The sequence below is a fragment of the Cupressus sempervirens genome, chromosome 10 (genome assembly GCF_028749045.1).
Source record: "Cupressus sempervirens isolate cs-2001-9-10 chromosome 10, ASM2874904v1, whole genome shotgun sequence".
NCBI classification, from domain to species: Eukaryota; Viridiplantae; Streptophyta; class Pinopsida; order Cupressales; family Cupressaceae; genus Cupressus; species Cupressus sempervirens.
Window position 1 is genome coordinate 149,227,869 of NC_143127.1, and position 21,397 is coordinate 149,249,265.

Below are 21,397 nucleotides of genomic sequence, written 5' to 3' on the forward strand. Positions count from 1 at the left end.
CATAACTTAGAGCTCATGAGAGCTATCAATAAAATATTGAATGCTACATGACATTTATTCTAAGACCTAAAATAACATATCTCATTTTTGAGAGATCACATTCCATTTGGATTTAGCACAATGATCTTGGTCGATGCCAAAACTCATAATGTGTCTCAATTCATAGGTGCATCACAGTGTAACATTGAAACTAATAATCTTGGCATCGAATCATCAGTGCCATTAGCTCTGGATGGGTGGTGACCACTCTATATCAAAGAGTTTCCAAGGTGCTCTAAGTGCGTGTCGAGGTTGATCTTCTGAGGGTCATAACTGAGAGATCGTGGGGACTATCGATGAAACATTGAATGCTATAGGACAGTTATTCTAAAGCCTAAAATAACCTATCTCATTTTTAAGAGATCACATTTTTTTTAGATTCAACACAATAATCTCCCTCGATGGAAAAAATTGTAGTGTACCTTAGTTCATAGGTGCATCATAATGTAACTTTGAAACCACTAATCTTTCCATTGAATTGTCAATGCCATTAGCTCCGGATGGATAGGTGAACCCTACTAACACCTTTGTTTCGGCTATAGAGTGCCTCCATCATCTGTATCCACTTTGGTGTAGGAGCACCTAGGTAGTCTAATTTGTACATAGTGCTTCTTTCTTGTCATTTCGGCTTGTAGTTATGCTAACCACATCACTAGTAGTTTAATAAGACCTATTAGGTCCTTAAGCAAGGTCAACTTAGTTGCTAAGTGGGTTTTTTCTCTTAGGTTACTAATATGCCTATAACATCACAACATAACTTTGAAACTGCTAATCTTGGCATCAAATTGTTAGTTCCATTAGCTTTGGATGGGTAGGTGAACCCTACTAACACCTTTCTTCTGGCTGCAGAGTGCCTCCATAGTTCATAGCCACCCTAGTGTAGGAGCACCTAGGTAGGCTAGTTTTTACATAGCACTTCTTTCTTGTCATTATAGCTTGTAGTTATGCTAGCCACATCACTAGTGGTTTAATAAGACCTATTAGGTCCTTAGGTAAGGTTAACTTAGTTTCTAAGTGGGTTTTTGCTCCTAGGTTGTTGTTATGCCTATAAGTTGCTCAATAGGGGTTAGGTTGACCAAAGTGGTAGAAAAGTTGATCAAGGGTCAAAAACCATCTTGGAATGTCTAAATAAACCTAATAGGACCCCCTACCAAGTTTGGTGAACTTTTCTAATTAAGAATTTTAAGTTATAGAAAAAATTGCATAAGTTGCAAAATTGCAATTTTGCAACTTTTGTAACTTTTTCTTGCAAAGTTAAAAATAAGTGCAAAGAGTTAGTTAGGGGTTTCAGCATGACCATACAAGTTTGGAAACACCTATATAAGGTGTGAAATGACCTTGCTATGATTATGATTTTAATGTGCTAACAACAACATCTAGTTGAAATTTGTTTTAGATATTGATTTTTAGTTATTGAAGAGTTATTGGTTGATCCAAACTCATACATATCAATGTCATGATGCTTATGGAAACCTTGAATCTTTCTTTCATTAACAAAATATCATGTGGGCTTGTTAAGTTGAATGTGTAGTAAAGTCTCATAATAACACTTATTCTCATTTTTCTTTGTAAAGTTGATGTACCAAGGTGAAGGAGGTGGATTGTAGAGATTACTTCAAATTAAACATTGCATCAAATTTGATAATAAAGGTTGTTAAAATATTATTCACAAATTATTGCATTTGAATCGAATATAACAAATATGATCAAAATGAATGATATTCCATAAACATGAATAATACACATGATCCATGATAAATTGAACACTACTATACTAAATTAATATGTATATCATTGTGCACATAAATGATAAAAATATATATCAAAATACATGTATCCATAGACAAATTACACAAATATATATCAAAATACATAGATCCATATACAAAATGTGGTCAATCATGCCATCAGAATGTGTATAATATCAATGTTTCTATAAATAATGTGGCATATGCCATCTCAAAATGTCTCATGACACATCCTATGACAAATATACTATCCTAGGCTATTGGTGGATGATCAAAATGTAGCTTCTTCACTACTCTAGGTGGATTAGATGCCTCCTACATAAACAAAAAAAGGAAAACCCAAAGTTGGACTACTAAACCTATATGATTCTATGTATCTAACATTGAATTACTCAAATGCATAATGATCTTTTTATAATTAAGATTTATAGTATTAAACTTTCATCATAAATACCTCTCTTCTCAACCTCCTACACTAAGTAGGAGTTCTCTCATATGTCCTCAACAATTCTTGAACCTCATTGATTGTGGCCTATGTATGTTCAAATATGTTTGTCAGATGAATCTACAACTTAAACTATAACATTATAATTCATAGCATGTTAAATTTATAACATATAATTAGAATTCAAACTACAACTTACCTATATCAAATACTCCTCTGGATATAATGGCTATGTCAACAAAGATACAAAACTCTAGCATCTAACCTCATGTGCAAAAGGTGTTTCCTATGAGATACAAAATACCAGTTGTTAATATCATGGAAATTAGTTTTGAATTTATTTATGAAAATAAGGAAAATAAAAAATTAATGATACTTATAAATATGATTGGGCTCTTAGTGCAAATGGAAATGCTAGAGTGTCTGCAACATGGAATCTGCCTAGACTCGTCACCAATAGCCATGCCTTATACAATAAATAATGTAATTAAATTTCATTACCACAAATATTTTACAAGAATGCATTGATATTTAATCAAATAGAAAGCACATGTAATTACCTTTCCCTTGTCAATGGGTTGTGCCTCATCCCTCACACTCTGCACCCCATTGACAGGTGATACCTACAAGAGAAAAGAAAGATTAGAAACCATATATGCTACAATATCAAATAGAAAAAACAATGAGAACACAACATAATGTACCGTAAATGTCTCAAGGCCAAATGAAATAGTTGAAAGTGTGACATTATCAACCTGTCTAAGCTCCTCCTTACTCATCAACTAAACATGAATGAAGATCACATACATGTATAAGTCAGTATGTGTTAAAAATTAAAAATTTTCTATTATAAAGATTAACTTTAAATCACATATGTCATAACAAAAAAATGTATACACATATCAACACAAAAGGAGTCCATGCCTCTGCATTCCCCTCCTCTCTCATGTTAGGGTGTGTAGCCTCTATACATGTATCTAGTGTATCCTCATCAAATACAAATTGATACTTAGAAAGATCACCTATGGAATCTAGACAAATATTCTTGCATGTTATGCAAGTATGAGGCACAAAACATGTGATGAGCTTGCTAATGATGAACTCATTCTAGCATCATCAACATGGGGAGGCAACACTAACCTAGCCTGGGATATCAATAGGCTTCTCAATCTATGGATGGCTCTAATAGTCTGAGATCTAGCCTATGTAATGATATCAAGATGCTTTAGTCGAGGAGGGGGGGAGACATTAGTAGGGGGGATAAGAGTGCCAACTTTCTTCTGCTGGGCAAAGGGTCTATCCTGAGCAGCTCCTCCTCCTACACCCATGTTGGGCTTCATGCTCCAATAGTTCACCTTGAAGGAAATAAAATGGAACCTCTAAATTTTTGTGTGGAGGAACATCAAAAACCATATACCAATGATCACAAAAGTTTGCACGCATAGCCTCATTTGTGCACCATTTAATTGATAGTTTGGGCTTTGTGTGTTTGACTTGTTTACCAATTTTTGGGTCTACAAAAAGTCTAACCAAATCATCTTTAGTTATATTTAGGGTCATAACCTCATCATAGTCCAACCCATCATCAAACATGGCATGCATTTGGTCACTCCAGCAGAGAGAAGCATTTTGTTCATTGGTAAGTGTTTCAATATTATCCACTATGGTGTTTAATGTGGATAACATAGGAGCCAATGTGGGTATAGTATTATATGTGGTTTGCAAAAACCCTCAATTTGGCAAGATTTTTAAACATCAAATATTTAATTTAAGGAGGTTTTTGAGGGGGTATGGGATCATTTGGTGGATGGTTTTGAGGGGGCACTAGATCATTTGGTGGAGGGTTACAAGGAACACTATTTCTTGCCTTAATGTCATCATTTCGGTTAGCCATACCTATTAATTTGCAAAGCATAATTTCTATTAAAAACAACCTAAATTTCAACAATTTCTATTAAAAAAAACCTAATTTTTAACAAATTCAATTAAAAATAACTAATTTATAATAAGATTCATTCAAAACATTAAAAAAACTTTTTTAAAAACTTATTAATATCGTATACTTGTTCTGAGATCCAATACCGGAATAGAGGGAACTCCCAAACATAAAGAAAACACAATGTGAAAAGAGCCCTCGGGTTTCTTTTTTAAATCAATGTTACAAGTTTTGGGTATCTGATTTCATATCAAATACAAAATAAGGCTTGGTCCTAACTTTTAGCTTTGGTATCAAAATGGGTGGAAAAAGTCAGGGTGGATTTTGAAATGCTTTTAGACATTTTCAAACTCTATTTTTTTCACATCACCACTTTTTGGCACACCATGATCCTACATATACCCATGCTAAAGAAATTAAATTTCTCTTCTACTGACAAAATATGTGATAAAATTGAAAATACAACCCTTATTTATAGTATAGTTTAAACCATGTGAAATAAATAAGACTCATAACACTACACATAGACAATTATAAACAATCACAAGTTGGAAAATCCTAACATCTTCACCTACATCTCTATTTATGTAACTTAGAGTCACACTATATGGGATTCTACATATTACTCCATAACAACATGTGCACTCTGTAGAAATATTGTAATATTTCTTCTTCGTAAGGATCAATTCATTCCTAGGATCTTCTTGACATCTTCCTACAAATATAAAAAGAAAATATTAGTATTTGTCTTGAGGCATGTACATCAATTCTTGTTTTTCTAAGATTCATTTTTTGTCATTGTGATTGATATGCAATAGAGGCCTTAATAATTAGTCATCATAAGAAAGTATATAAAATGCATAAGGCATCATTAAGTACTTTAATAGAGAATTTGTTGGAACATAACAAATAACCACATTTCCATCTTTGTTTAGCATAAACTTTGTGAAGTTCCACTTTATATTATCACTCAAAGAACCACCTTTGATTGATTTTAAGAACTTATAAATAGGATATGCATTATTACTATTGAATTTAACTTGTGTCACATTAGATGATACAAATACTAAATAAACTAACAAGCATACCTATAAAGGCTAGTTATGCCAATATTTTTTCTTATATGACAAAAGAATTCACATCAATAAAAAATATATATAAACATAACCATAAAAGTTTTAAAAAAAAATTATACGCTAAACTTGTCAAAAATTGGAAATTTAGATTTAAAAAGAGACATTCCACTTTTGTAATTAGCTCATTCCTAATTTTTAAGTATGTATTCAAGCCAAAAAAGTGTCATTATTTTCTTCTACAATTCAAATATCATCCATGAAAAGTCATTTCTAAGGTGAAAAAGAGAGATTTTAATTTGATGTTTGAAATTCATTTTTTTCTACTTGCTAGAAGGAGTATTGAGGCCTAAATAATAGACAAAAAAACTCTAACAAATTGGTCCTCTCACAAAGGTATCACAAAATGGAAGAATCTTATCAGTGCTCATGAATGAAAAATTATAGAATCTCAGTCATCAAAGTTCCTATTCTATACCATTATTTGTATCCATATAGAAATATATTTTCTAGGATGATTAGTGTGTGCATTTACTCTTTTAGAAAGAACAACATCCCTAAAAAGAATAAGTATTTGATCCTGTGCAACGAGTGTTTTATTACAAAGTCTTATATAAATTAAATCCAAATTTAAGACATATAATGGCCCCTAATGATCATTACCCATTCAAGAATGCAAAAAACCATGTAGGTAAAGAATAAAAGTAAACAAAACATAAAGAATAGAGGGGAAGTTGGTATATTTTTGAAGAAGTTATTATTAATCCCATGTCGAATCAAAACTCAAAATCCATTAATCAACAAATCATGAATATCAATGGAAGTTAGTTAGTCACCCAAAGAGTCATCCCCCAATCTTCTCATAAATATTTTATATGCTAGTCTATCTAAGTTGATTAGATGCAATATTATTTAGATTCAACTTATCATGATTGAAATATTATAATCTCTCAAAAAAATCAACAACTAAAACCAAAAGAATCATACCAAAATTTGTAGGTTGAACCCACACCTTAAACTCCTTACTCTTTCAATAATATTTCCTCTCTCACTCAACATTTTAATTTTGAGCCATAACTACTAGAGAGTTGTTAGAAATAGGAAACACTAAGAGTGCAAGGGGGGGGGGGGTGGGCGGGGGGGGGGGAGCGGGGGAGGGGGGGTGAATCAATATTCCACAATTTTTTTTCCCAATTGTGGATATTATTAACAAACTTATAACTTGCATATGAAAGTAGACTAATTAAACTGAACATTAAACACAATAATAAAGTAATGAAATACATAACACCATATTTTGTTAACTAGGGAAACCTTGGCCAAGGGGAAAACTCAATGGGGACATTACCCACAAAATATCCACTAATCAAAAGTATCTTGTGAGAGATGTTGACCTTGTTAGGAGTCTATTACATATGTATAGTGTCTCAATCTTGTTAGAGGACCAAGCCTTCTTATAAGCCTCAACCATGTTAGGAGTTGGTGGTACAATTTAAGAATGTATGCAATTTGAGTCCATTTCCCAAACATGCATTTATACAATGATATTCAATATGAAAAAGAGTAGACACAAAGACCTCTTTACAACTATTCATATCTTCAATATTTGATTTTTCCTTTGTTATTCTTTCTACACAACTTCACATATACTATCCTTCCTCTACTCTATCTAAATTTTGCATCACATAAAAATAGTATTTCAATGTCAAATACATCACACATATCACTTTCAAACTTCACATATCAAAATATTTCTTTTATACCATAATCCTTTAATTGTTGGCCTTCATCACTTCACATGCTTGCCAAAATACAAAATTAATTCTTTTTGACTTAGGGTTAACATCTAGGAGGTCATCCCTAATTAGTTAAGTAATTATTTTGGTATAAAAAAAATTCCTTAACCTAAAGTATTTGTTTCCTTTAAGTCTACTTTGTTTTATCTTTCTCAACATTGTCTCTGTACAACCAAAATATATTTATTTGCAGTGATTGTACAAACTTGTGAACATGCATACGTCATCCTCATACTAGGTTTTATTTGTACCTTAGTGTTCACATTCTAGAAATGCCATTATGAATTGTGTGACCAAAAAAGGTTCATGTGCTAATAGATAAACTTTTTGATACTTAGGCAATTTTCTAATTTTTTAACCAAAAACTTTATCTCCAAGATCTAGTAACTTAATCTCGACTATATGTTTCCATAAATGACAAAATCACATCATGTAACCTAGTAGAATTGCCAAAAAATGTGCATTGAAAAAAGGAGGAAAAGAATAGAGCTACCTCAAAAGTACAAAGAACATCATGCACATTATTAGTGTAACAAATATGTAGATTATTAGGTACTAAAGAAGATGTCCACTACCTATAGAAAACTCTAGGTACAATATTAAAAATATTTTGTACAATATAAAAATAGTTGCTTAAACTAATGTGATCTCTAAAACTTTAGTGAAATCTTAATTAGTTGGGAAATATGCAATAAAGATACTTAAATAGAAACTATAGCCAAAGGTTTCTTTTCCACCATTTGGTAGCTTCTAAAAATGCATGTAAACTTTTTGGAGGGACTAAGGATCTAGCCATGCAAATTGCCAATGTAATGGAGATGATTCATACCATGTCTCTAATTTATGATGATTTTTTTGCATGGATAATGGTTATTTCAGAAGAAGGAATCCCACAAATCATAAGGTCTTTGTTGAGAATGTTAGCATGAATATAGATGGTATTCCTTTAAGGGAGTATATTAAGCATTTCCAAAGCATGTGGAGATTGTTGGAATGAGTAACATGTTGCCTTCATGACTGTGTTTATCATTTATGACAACATAGCATGGTTTTTGTAAAGATTGGTAGAGTAGAAAGCAAAGATCAAGGTTGTACTAACAGAGGATTAATGTTAAAGTCAAGTGTGGTTGAGGATATGTTCTACACTATGTCCTAATGATGAGATTAAGTGTACATGTAGTAAGTCAAAGACACATAGAAGATATGCTTGATTCATAGAGAGCAGTATACATACATAGTTCTTTAGAAGCAGTTTTTGATGGTTGGATTATATCTCCTTACAGAGATAGAATCATGATATGTGAATTTATATAGTGATAGAGGACAGTTTGATGATAATGTTAGTGAGTGTACAAGTTTTGGAGCTACATGTGTGAAAAGTTGTAAAGACTATAAGCCGATAGTGTTGTGTATTTGTGAAATAATTAATTATCTTAATGTGCTCCTATTATAATTAATTGGGAAATCGTCAAGGCTGACTCAAGGGATTATTTTCAGGACTTGTTATAAAGAAATGTATTTTCCATGATTCTAAGTATATGGGATGTGTTCAAGTCATTACAAACAAGAGTAGAGTATTTGGTAAATGTGTTTAAGCTATCCAAGGGATTATTGGATGTGAATTTGGTGATATGGTATCAAGATTAGAAGAAGAAGAGCAATCTATTTGATAGGATAGAGGAAGAGGAAGTAAAAGTACAATTTATTTTTTTAATTTTGTAAGGAATAATATGGAGACTAGTTTCATTGTGAGTTTAGTGGTCTTGCGCTTGAAGCTATTTGGATAGTGGGTTCATGTGCCTTCTACAACTCCTGATAGGAATTGATATGTACTAAAAAAATTTATTGATTCTTAATAGGGTCCATTCTCTGACAAGGAATATTTATATTAGTGATTTTGTGGGTACCATCCCCATTGGGGTTTTCCCTCTAATCAAGGGTTTCCCTAGTTAACATGTTTTTTGTTATTGTGCATAACTATCTTATTGTGGTTATTGGTTATATTTCTCATAAGGTTAAGGATTAGTAAGGTTGATAATTATCTTAATAGTTGGATAGCTAATTCCTCCCCCACCCTCTTAGTTATATTGGTGGACTTTACATTCTAACAATTGGTATCAGAGCATGAGGTCCTTGAAGAGAAAACTTAACAGCTTTGGGAGATCAATGGCGAGTCATTTTAGAAAATAAAGTCCTAAGTCAGATGGAATAAATTTTGACACTCAGAAGATGGAGTTTCTTAGTGGGAAATCATACTTGTGTACAAATTAGAACATGGAATATCCAAATCTAGAATCATTTTGTCGCATATAAAATAATAGAAGTGCAAGTAAAGACAAATCTAGATTCGAAGAAGATAAGAAGATCAAAGAAGGAAATGATCTGCTTATGAAAAGAGATTGGGAAGGTATGATTTTTTTTTTTTGATGGACATGTAAATAATTTGGTCATTTTTCATCCAAATTGTAAGGAAACTCGGGTGTGGAAACAACTTCCTACACTAATCCCTTAAGGAAAGTATTGTGCAAATTCTATTTAAATCCTTACAATTTTAGAATCAATATTATGTAAACAATAATATTGCAGTCAACCATGAATATAGAAAATGAATAGAGAAAGAAAAAACAAACACAAAGATATGCCAGTGGGGAAAAACCTTTTGGTAAAACAACCCCACCCCTCCAAAACCCACACAATGTATTATCTTCAACACAAGGTTACAACACACTTGCAATTCAAGTTCTTTTAGGACACAAAAGACTAATCCAATAGCAACCAAAAATAAACTTTTCACTCTCTCCTATCTAAAACCCTAAAGCTACTTATATCATGCTTTTTCCATTTTAGGGAAATTTCCAAAGAAGAACCATATTAGGGTTTTACCATTGTTTGAAAAAGTAGGAACCCAAAAAGAATTTTGAGTCGATGCCCCAAACCCCATGTGCTAGATAGAGACTCGAGAATATAGCACTCAATGATCAATTACCACATGTCTTCATATCTTCACCCATCATTGTATCTTGCAAAGATAGATCTTATGCATCATAGGAATCTGTCATAACTATTTCAGTCATGATCTTCTTACACACAATTCAAGATGCCGACACATACAAGTGGAGTGACACATGAACATGCCAACTAGACATGTACATCAAACTTAATTAAATTAGTTTCAAAAAATACATTTACAAAACAAATAATAAGAATAGGAATTATCCAAGGTTGAGACGCCTTATTCCTAACATTCTCCCACTTGTTGAACACCTTGTAAGAGCAACAAGAACATAACAGGAACGAATTGTTATAGGCCAAAAGGGCCATAGACTCCAAACACCATCTAAACTTCTTTGTGCCCACTAGTTTTGTCAATGCATTTGCAACATTATTTATAGTATCTACCTTCTCCAAATTTATCTTTCCATCTTCTACCAAATCTCTCACAAAGTGAAACTACACGTCAATGTGCTTCATTCTGGCATGAAAAGTTGGCTTCTTTGCAAGGCAAATAGCACTCTGACTATCTCACCAAATAGTTATCTATCCTACATCAATACCAATATCAAAAAATAATCTCCTAAGATAAATGGATTCCTTACAAGCATGAGTAGTAGCCATGTTCTTAGCTTCTGTAGTGGACAAAGCAACCACGGGTTGTTGCTTACTCATCCAACTAATGGCATTGCCAAACATAGTGAACACATAAGCATTGGTAGATCTCTTACTATCAATATCACTTGCCCAATCTGAATCCACAAACCCATGATTACAAACTAAATGTAGAGCTCCAAAAGAGTTACCATGATAACAAATGTAGTAATCTAATGTACCCCTCAAATATTTGAATACTTTCTTAACTACATCCCAATGTATTGTCTAGGATTAGCCATAAATTGGCTCAAAACACCCATTTCTTGGGAAATGTCTAGTCTAGTACAGATCATATCATACATAAGACTGCCAACTATACTAGCATAAGGTACTCTACTCATGTCCTCCACCTCACTAGGAGATTTTGGACAATCATCTACAGATAACCTTGTTCCCATAGAAATAGGAACACACAATGGTCTACGATCAACCATGTTGAAACTATCCAACACAGACTTCACATACTTACTCTAACTAAACCAAACTATTAGACCTATCTCTACTAATTTCATACCCAAGATGTACATTTCTACCCCAAGATCTTTCATCTCAAACTATGCTAACAACTGAGATTTAAAATCATAAATCATAAACTTATCCTTCCCAAACAGCAACATATCATCAACATATAATGAAATAATAAGAAGGCAATCATTTTCAACTCTAAAATAAACACAATGATTTGACTTTGATCTTACAAATCCAATTGAAAACACAAAGGCATCAAACTTAATGTACCACATCCTAGGAGATTTTTTCAAACAAAACAAAGACTTCTTTAATCTATAAACCAAATATTCTTTACCTTTAACAATGTAGTACTTAGGCTATGGCATATAAATGTCTTCCTTTAAATCACCATGAAGGAAAGTTGTCTTCACATCCATCTATTCTATCTCTAAATCATATATTGTAGCAAGAGATAAAAGAAATCTAATAGATGTCAACTTTTCAATAGGAGAGAATATTTCACCATAATCTATTCCCTCTACCTGCGAGTACCCCTTTTCAACTAATCTAGATTTGTACCTTTCAACATTTCCATCTGCACAAAATTTCTTCTTGAACACCCATTTGATTCCCATAGGTTTCCATCCTTTAGGCAAAGGTACAAGGTCCCAAATTTATTTTTTTAATCCAATGCAACCATCTCATCATCCATGGCCTCAATCTAGGAACCTACATCTTCCATATCCAAAGCCTCTTTCATAGATCTAGGCTTAGCAATGTTAGTAATCAAAGAAAAAGAACAATTGGAATCTAACATAGAATAACCAAACCTTTCTAGTTTATTTCTTACACTTGGTCTCTACAAGGGTTGAGGTTGAGGTTATTCTTCCTCTTCTTCTGAACTATCAATGCTACTAGAGCTCTCCTCATCATTAGACCAAACATGGTCTTTTTGTTTAGTCTTCTTAGGGGTAGGAGGCAACTGAACAATATCTTATTTCTTCTCTTTTTCATCTAGTTGTAGCACAATAGGAGAAGATGTTAGCTCTCTAAAAATAACATTTCTACTATACAACACCTTACTAGTCGCAAGGTCCCAAAGCTTGTATCCCTTAACACCAACACTGTATCCAATGAAAATACATTTGACAGCCTTGTTTTCCAACTTAGATCTTTTCTCCTTTGGAACATGTGTATAAGCTTCACAACCAAAAATGTGAAGATTTCTAATTGAAGGCTTATTACCAAACCACACCTCCATGGGAATCTTACCAACAAGGGCTGATGAAGGAGATCTATTAACTAGATAGTAAGTAGTGGCCACAACTTCAGCCCAAAACCTTTGTTCAAGATCAGCTCTGCTAAGCATACTCCTAGCCTTCTCCATCAGTTTCCTATTCATTCTTTTTGCAACTCCATTTTTTTGTGGGTTATAAGGAGTTGTCTTATGCCTCTCAGTACCTCATTCTTTACAAAACTATTCAAACTCTACTGAACAAAACTCACCACCATTGTCAGTTCTCACACACTTAATCTTCTTACTAGTTTGATTCTCTATAAGAAGTTTAAATTCCTTGAACCAACTAAAGACTTGTTTCTTACTTTTTAGGAAATAAATTCATGTCCTTCTACTATAATCATCTATGAAAGATACAAAAAATATAGACATGGATATTGAAGGAACTTTTATAGGACCAAATACATTAGAATGAATAAGATCCAAAACATCAGAAGATTTATGAGAATTAGAGTAAAATTGAACATGATTTTGTTTACCATAGACACAATGTTTGAAGAAGTCAAACTCAATATGACATTCATTTAACCCCTCAATGACATTCTTTCTTTTCAGGGTTCTGAGACCTTTCTCACCAATGTGGCCAAATCTCATATGCCACAACATTGTCTTTTCTACAGGAAGCTTTCCTTCCAATGTTCTTGCACCCTTAGGTACACATGTTGCACTACCATCAAAACCAATAACCACAGTCTTTTTTATTTCTCTTTTAGATGGTGGGGATGAAGTGATAGTTGCTCTTTTCTTTGAAACAAAAGAACTATTGCAATGAGAAATGCATGCATCAAGATGAAATAGAGTACCTCTCCTAGTACCCTTAGCAAGAACCATAAATCCTTTCATCATCTTACATCCATCTTTAGAAAAAACAACTTGCACACCTACATCATTCAACATACTTATAGATAATAGGTTTTGTGTCAAACCAAGGATGTGCATTACCTTATTGATCCCCTTTACTTGTCTATCATGGAATTTGATAGTGACCCATCCTCATCCAACTATCTTTAGGTGAGAATCATCACCCAAGTACACCTTTTCACCATCAAAAAATTCATACTTTAAGAACTAGCTTCGATGAGAGGACATGTGGAAAGAAGCATCCAAGTCTATAAACCACACATCATTAGATGCATGCATTGCCAAGGATGCAACGAAAGCATCACCATCTTCTTGAGATTTTTCTAAACCTGAATCTAAGGCCTTCTTCTTCTTCTTTAGCTCTTTATATTCTTTATAGAAGTGCCCAGTCTTATCACAATTCTAGCATTTTACCTTAGACTTTATAGGAGTCTTTGATATTCCATAGGATTTGGATCTACCCTTCCCAGACTTGTTGTCATTTTGCTTCCCTCTATCATTGGATCTCCCACAAACAACAAGAGCTTCCTTAGTTGAATCTAAAGACTTTCTCTATGTCTCCTCAAATAATAGTGAAGACACCACACCATCCATTCTGAAAGTGACTAAAGTACTTCCAAGATCCATCACAAGATGGTCCCATGAATCTAGCAAGGAACATAACAAGGTCATACATCAATCCCCCTCCTCTATCTTGACACTATATGATGTCAACTATGCAATCAATAAATTAAAAGAATTTAGATTATATATAATAGATCCTCCTTCCTCCATTCTTAGAGAGTACAACTTCTTCCTTAGGAACAACTTGTTTACTAGAGATTTGGCCTGATACACAGGCCCAAGCCATGTCCAAAAACTATTTACAGTCTTTTCATCAAGAACAATCAGGAGAACTAAATCAACTAGACAGAGTCTAATGAGACCCTTAGCTTTTTAATCCTTGAGATTCCAATCCACTTGAGATATTGATGCGGGTCTCACATCAAGTGAAGTTGCCTCCCATAGATCACAATCTTCAAGCAAGTCTTCCATCTTAAGTTTCCACAATTTAAAATCACTGTCATTAAATTTCTCCACCTCCATTTTTATGTATGATGAACTAGCCATCATAATCTACAAATAAGATTTAGAATTCTCTACAAAAAACTCCCACTCAACTTGAAATTATCTCAAAAAACCCTACCCAACAACTAAGATCAAAACTTGTTCAAGCTCTGATACCACATTTAAGATAACTCAAGTGTGGAAATAGCTTCCTACACTAATCCCTTAAGGAAAGTATTTTGCAAATTTTATTTAAATCCTTACAATTTCAGATTAGATATTATGTAAACAACAATATTGAAGTCAACCATGAATATAGAAAATAGCTAGAGAAAGAAAACACAAACACAAAGATATGCCGGTGGGGAAAAACCTTTCGGTAAAACAACCCCACCCCTCCAAAACTTGCTCAATGTATTATCTTCAATACAAAGGTTACAAAAAACTTACAATGCAAGTTCTTGTAGGATATAAAAGACTAATCCAATAGCAACCAACAATACACTTTTCACTCTCTACTATCAACAATTGTAGAGTCACTTATATCATGCACTTTTCATTTTAGGGCAACTTCCAAAGAAGAACTGTATTAGGGTTTTACCATTCTCTAGAAAACTAGGAACTCAAAAAAAAAATTGGGGTGATGACCCAAACCCCATATGCTTGATGGAGACTTGAGTGTATAGTACTCAATGACTAATTGCCACATGTCTTCATGTCTTCACCCATCATCATATCTTCCAAAGATAGCTCTTGCATGTCATAGGAATCCATCATAACAATTTTAGTCATGATCTCCTTACACACAATTCAAGATGCTAACACATGCAAGTGGAGTGACACATCAACATGCCAAGTAGACATGTACACTCACACTTGATTACATTATTTGCAAAAAGTACATTTATAAATAAGAATAGGAATTATGCAAGGTTGAGACACCTTATTCCTAACACAAATGTCCTAAGAGAATTTTAAAAATTAGAAAGAAATTTCTATCTGATGATGATGAAGAATTTATAGAAATTATGGTAAGATTCTTGAATGATGGTGATGATAAAGATAATAAGCCTAAATTGGTTAAGAAAGAGGAAGTAATGGAAGAAACAACTTTAGTAACTATTATTGATGATTATAATGAAGATGCTAATCTGAAGACTAATAAAGACAATGTTGAGTTGTTTTATGAAACTAATAATGACTTTTAGAATGATGTACAATTTTTTGAGGAAAGAGGAGAACTAAGAACTGAATCAACGTAAGAGATAAGAGTTGAGATAGAAACTCCTACACCTAACAAGAACATGACAAAGAATCACCCCACATAACATATTATTAGTGGAAGAAAAGATGAAGGAGTAATGACAAGAAATAGAGTACATGAGGAATTATGTGTAATTTCTTAAGTTATAGCTAAGAGTACACATTATGAATGCAAAGATGATCATTAGATTCAAGCAATGAAGGAAGAACTAGATTGGATTATGAAGAATGAGACATGGGAATTGGTTCCTAGACCTAAAGAAAAAAATGCTATAGGAACTAAATGGGTTTTCAGAAACAAGATGAATTAACAAGGTGAAGTTGTGAGAAACAAAGCTAGACTAGTATGCAAGGGTTATTCACAATAAGAAGGAATAGATTATGAAGAAACAAATTCCCCTATAGCCAAAATGGAAGCAATGGTAATAGTTTTGGCTTATGCAAAAAGTAAGAAGTTTAAAGTTTATCAGACGACTATCAATCAACCTTTCTAAATGAAAAACTTCAAAAACAAGTTTACACTGAGTAGCCTAAAGGATTTCCTTTGACAAAAGCAAAAGACATGGTATGCAAATTGAAGAAAATATTATATGGTTTAAAACAAGCACCTAGAACCTAGTATTCAAGATTGGGCAAATATTTGGCCAAATTATGATTTTCTAAAGGTACGGTAGATGTTAACTTATATTTGAAAGAAATTGAGAATGGTTTGCTAATAATTGTGATAATTTTTTATGACATAATATTTGGAGGTAATGATGAAGCAAGTGATAAGTTTGCTAAAGAGATGAAGAATGAATTTGAGATGAGCACAAATTGTGAGATGAAATTTTTCCTAGGTTTGTAGATTGTGCAAAATAATAATGGTATTTTCATTTCACAAGCTAAGTGTTTGAAATAATTATTGAAAATATTTGTCTTGGAAAGTTGTATGTCTATTGGTACACCAATGGTAACTAGTCACAAGTTATGTAGCAAAGTTGAGATGCCTATAGTTGAGCACAAGAAGTATAGAAGAATTATTAGAGGTTTCAAATATTTGACTCACACCATACTAGATATAGAAAATGTAGTTGGGATTGTAGCTAGATTCCAAGCTAATCCTAAGGAGTGTTATTATGCATCAATAAAAAGGATATTCAGATATTTGAAGGTGTATCATCTTGAAATGGAAGCACTTCCATGTTAAGAGTGTTTAGCACTTTAAGTAAGAAATTTTGGGGTCATTTCAAGCACCTTGAATGGGTCTTTGCATGTATCTAGCTGTTGTCCCCATGTTCTTCTTATCCCTCTCTATTTCTAGCCTATTTCTAACAAACTGCATTATGAGACTAAGGACTTTGGCCTCTAAGTCAATAATGACCTTTTGGGTCAAGGTTGACCTTGACCCTAACCTAGGGTAGGGTCAACCTCATCCCTAGCCACAGGTCTTATTTTTAGTTTCTGAAAGTTTTTGGGTTCTTGGGCTTCAAAAAGTTTCTTTTCCCACTTTTGGGTCATCCTTTTTGGGTTTCAAAATGGTAAATATTTAAATTACATTTAATCTAGGTCTATTCTTAGGGGTTAAGGTTAAATGGGATTTAATTCTCCTATGTTAGCCTTCTCTAGGAGTTATTGCCCTAGATCACTATATAAGAAAGCCTTCTTCCCTCATTTTGACAATCGATTATTCTATGAGTGCATCCACTATCTACGAATGAGAACCCACCTACATGAAGTGAAGTTCTACTATCTATTAAGAATTCAAGAATTCAAGTGTTCAAGCATTCAAGATTCATCAAGGAGATCCATTGTTAGCCATTGAAGAATTCAATCTCTTTAGAGCCCTCTTGTTGAATATTTCTCTATCCATATTCATCCAAGCCTTCTTCTATGCAAAGATACATTCAAGATTGGTGTTGAAGATTTAATGTAATTGATTTTAGGCATCCTACATACATTTCTACATGTATTTGGAGCATTCATAATTGTGGAATCAAGGATTCAAATCCTCTGCAAGGATTTCTATATAAGAAAGGTGAATAGTTCCATTTACTTTGTTTATACATATATTGTTTCAATTATATTTCAAGGTTAATTCTTTACTGGGATTTTACTAAGGAGAATCCCCCATCGAACAAACAAAACCATTTTTCTTTTAGATATAGGTGTGGAACAATGAATTGTAGAGAAAATTCAGATATCCTTTTTGTCAAACTTTTGAGATCTGTGAAGGAAATTTTCATCAGAGCAGAAAAGGTGAAGGTCAACTTTTCAAGGCACAATTGTGCCCTGTCAATAGGGCCAAGGTTGACCTCCCTTCAAAAAGAAAAAATATTTCTAGGTTTTCTCCATCTCAAGATTTCCAGTCCAAAACTGATTGTATAATTTCTTAGAATTGAACACAAACATGAGAAATCAACATTTTTCCTACTTCAAGGTGAGTATTTTTCTTTCATCTATTTCAAGATTTGAGCATATACTCTCCTATGAATAGAAAGAACACTAACTGAGCTTATTTTCACCCTTTTTCTCCATCACTTGATTCATTTTTGCATTGAACACTCTCTTGTGTTTAATCAATTTGGATTATTCCTTTTGGAAATTAGGGTTTACAAGAGGTTTTCATTTCCTTTCTATTCATTTTGGTGAACCCGACACATGTACCCTATTTTCTTTTGTGAAATTACATGCCCTGTTGTGGTTTATGGTTTTATATTTCCTTTTATTTGTATTAAAATTAGATTTAGTTTATGCTCTTGCATTTTAAATTCAAAAATACAAAAAAATTGCAAAGATTTCTTTCAAAATACAAAAATATTTATGGTTTATGTTTTCTAAGTTTAGTTCATTTCCATTGCATTTATTTATGAGCTTTATTACTTCTAGTCCTACTTCTAATCTTAGGATTATACATAGTCATAGAATTATGGGTACCTTTGAGCCTGAGTCTTCTTCTTCTTTCCTTAGGATTCTGGATGAGACTTTGATTCTCCCTAATTCTAATCCTCTTATGGAGCATAACTCTTCTCACTCATCTCATGATGAGGATGATGCTTTAAGAGTTCCTCTTGAATAGGTCCAAAAACTTTCAATAGTACTTGATAAAATGGGTAATTGGCTTCTTCATGAAAACCATAATCAAGATTCTATTCAAGCTATCGAGTCTCTTAAGAAAGTTCTTCGTGATAGTGACCAAGGTGTTAATTTATTGTGTGGTATTAATCACCTTATGCATTCCAATATTAAACCTTTAGCTCAATAAGCTCAAGATTTAGGGTTGTTTCCTCATGTCACTAGTGTAGAACCTTCTTTTGTTCCTTTCCCTAGTGTTCCTACCTATACTCCTTGCTAATATTTTTATTCAACAATTTCAAAACAACATTGGCCTGCAAGTGTCTTTGACTGACTTGATGCATTGTAAACAAAATTATAAGGAAAAATTGACTGAATTTATTGGGAGATTTAAGCATTTGCATGCTTAGATTTCCTATCCTATTCCTTATATTGATATTCAATGTATGTTTATTTCAAATTTGCAAAAGGAAATTAGAGATAAGATTTTGCTTACTTAATTTACTTCTTTTCAACAACTATGTGTAATTCTTTATAAGTGAGTCAATTTGAGAGCACCACTCAAATGGCTCCTATTCCTGTTGATAAAAGTGATGCTGCTCCTAATCCAAATAAAGTTCAAAAATTCAACAACTATGTCAAGATAAATAAACAAGAAAATGTAGGTGTTGATCAAGTTTTTGTTGCATCTCATAATTGAGGATCATTATATGGAACCCAGAGGGTCTTCCTAGAGGATTATGAATCTTGAATTGAAAGATAGTTTCAGGGAAGAAGGCCAAATAATCGAAGGTCATTACCAATGAACACAGGGGATCCTCTCAGAGGGTTAGGAAGCTAGATTAAGGGATCCTCAAAGATGTGTAGAAATAGTAACATTCTTGGATATCAATCATTAGAATTGAACCTAATAGATTATGTTGCTAATAATTTCTATACGTAAACATGTCTTATGGAGTGGGGACATTACAGTGGTATCAAAGCATGATCTTGTCATCCTGTAGGGTTAAAGAGGATCTAGAAAAATAATTTATATGGAAGACTAATGTAGAAAGTTAAGGAATATTAGAAAGGATCCCAACATATTCATGATAGCAACATAATAATTTGGATTAAAATAAATATACATTTCAACTCAACAAAAGAAATTATCTAATTACTCGAGGACAAGTAATTTGAGGAAGGGTGGACTATCATATCCTCATTTTAAGATAGAATTTTAATAATAATTAGATAATACAATGTTATTAAATAAACAATAAAGTTATATTAAACTTAATAATAAAATATAAAACAAGGAAATAATAATTATTTAATCTATATTATTAATAAAATAATATTTATTGTGATATTTTAAATAATTAAAAATAATAAAATTTCAATGAGTAAAGAAAGAAAGAAAATTAAATACAAGAGACAATATTGTAGAAAGTATGTCAACTTTCTAAATAGAACTTAATAATAAATAAAATAAACACAAATAAGTAAGTAAATAAATAATATAATATAGAATAATATAAATTAACTAAATCTAATGAAAAGTTAATAGATGTTTAACAAATAGACATGACTCCTTAAAATTAAGATACAAAAGTGAGGAGAGTTTATTTTAGAGAGTAGGAAAAAGGAAGAAAAGATGGGAGGAGTTCAAAAAGGAAAAAAAGGAAGAGGAAAGTAGTATGAAAAAAATAAGGAAGTTACTTTCTGAAAAGGTATCAATGACATTGAAAGGATGTGAACATTTTAAAGGGTCATAATTATGAAGAGTTGTGACTCTTCAAAAAATATTTTGATTATAAAGTATTGGGACTTTTCCAAAGGATTTTAGTTATGAAGTGTTGTGACTTTTCGAAAGGATTGTAACTATGAAGTTTTTTGACTTTTCAAAGGATTTGTATTATGAAAGGTTGTGAATCTTGGAAAAGAAGAAATGAAAAACTATATTTTTTCCTTTCCTTATAATTAGAAAATGAAGAATTTTGGAAAGTAAATATAGAGTTGAGATAATCTAGAAGGAATAATTCATTGAAGGGTGGACTAGGGATAGAGCCACATGGACCAATAAAAGAAGAAGGTAAGAAAGGTATGTTTATGGATTATATTTATTTAATTATATTTGTGACTTTATTTATATTAATGAATCTATTGAAGATAAATGTAGTACACATGTTAAGATAGTCTCGTAGGTCTTTGAAGGATAATGGCTAACTAATCAAGGATCATTCTGAGGAACCCAGAGGATTATGAAGCCTAACTTGAAAGGTAGTTTTAGGGAAGAAGGCAAACTAATGAAAGGTCATTCCTCATGAACATAGGGGATCCTCTGAGAGGCATAGGAAGCTAGATTAAGGGATCCTCAAAGATGTGTAGAAATAGTAACATTACTAGATATCAATAATTAGAATTGAACTTAATAGATTATGTTGCTAATAATTTCTATTGGTAAACATGTCCTAAGGAGTGGAGACATTACAACATGATGTGTTAGAAGAATTTGTTACTAATAATGATGGTAAGCTGCATGATTCTAATGATTCTATTCGTATCTTAGATCCTATTTTGATTAATCTAGATGAAGAAGATACTCTTGATGATACTAATGATATTAATGATGAATATGAAACTATTGGCATTGATGTTGACTTACCTAATATGCTTTCATCACAATTAACATTTACACCTAGTATAAAACATTGTGATTCTCAAGAGGATCCTTTTTTGGAATGGACTATCATTCCTA

General features: G+C 32.5%; 1 pseudogene; it reads left to right on the forward strand.

Moving 5' to 3' along the window:
- The window catches only part of LOC149533013 (geranylgeranyl pyrophosphate synthase, chloroplastic-like), a 61,127-nt pseudogene that overhangs the window by 33,891 nt on the left and 5,839 nt on the right, over positions 1-21,397 (forward strand).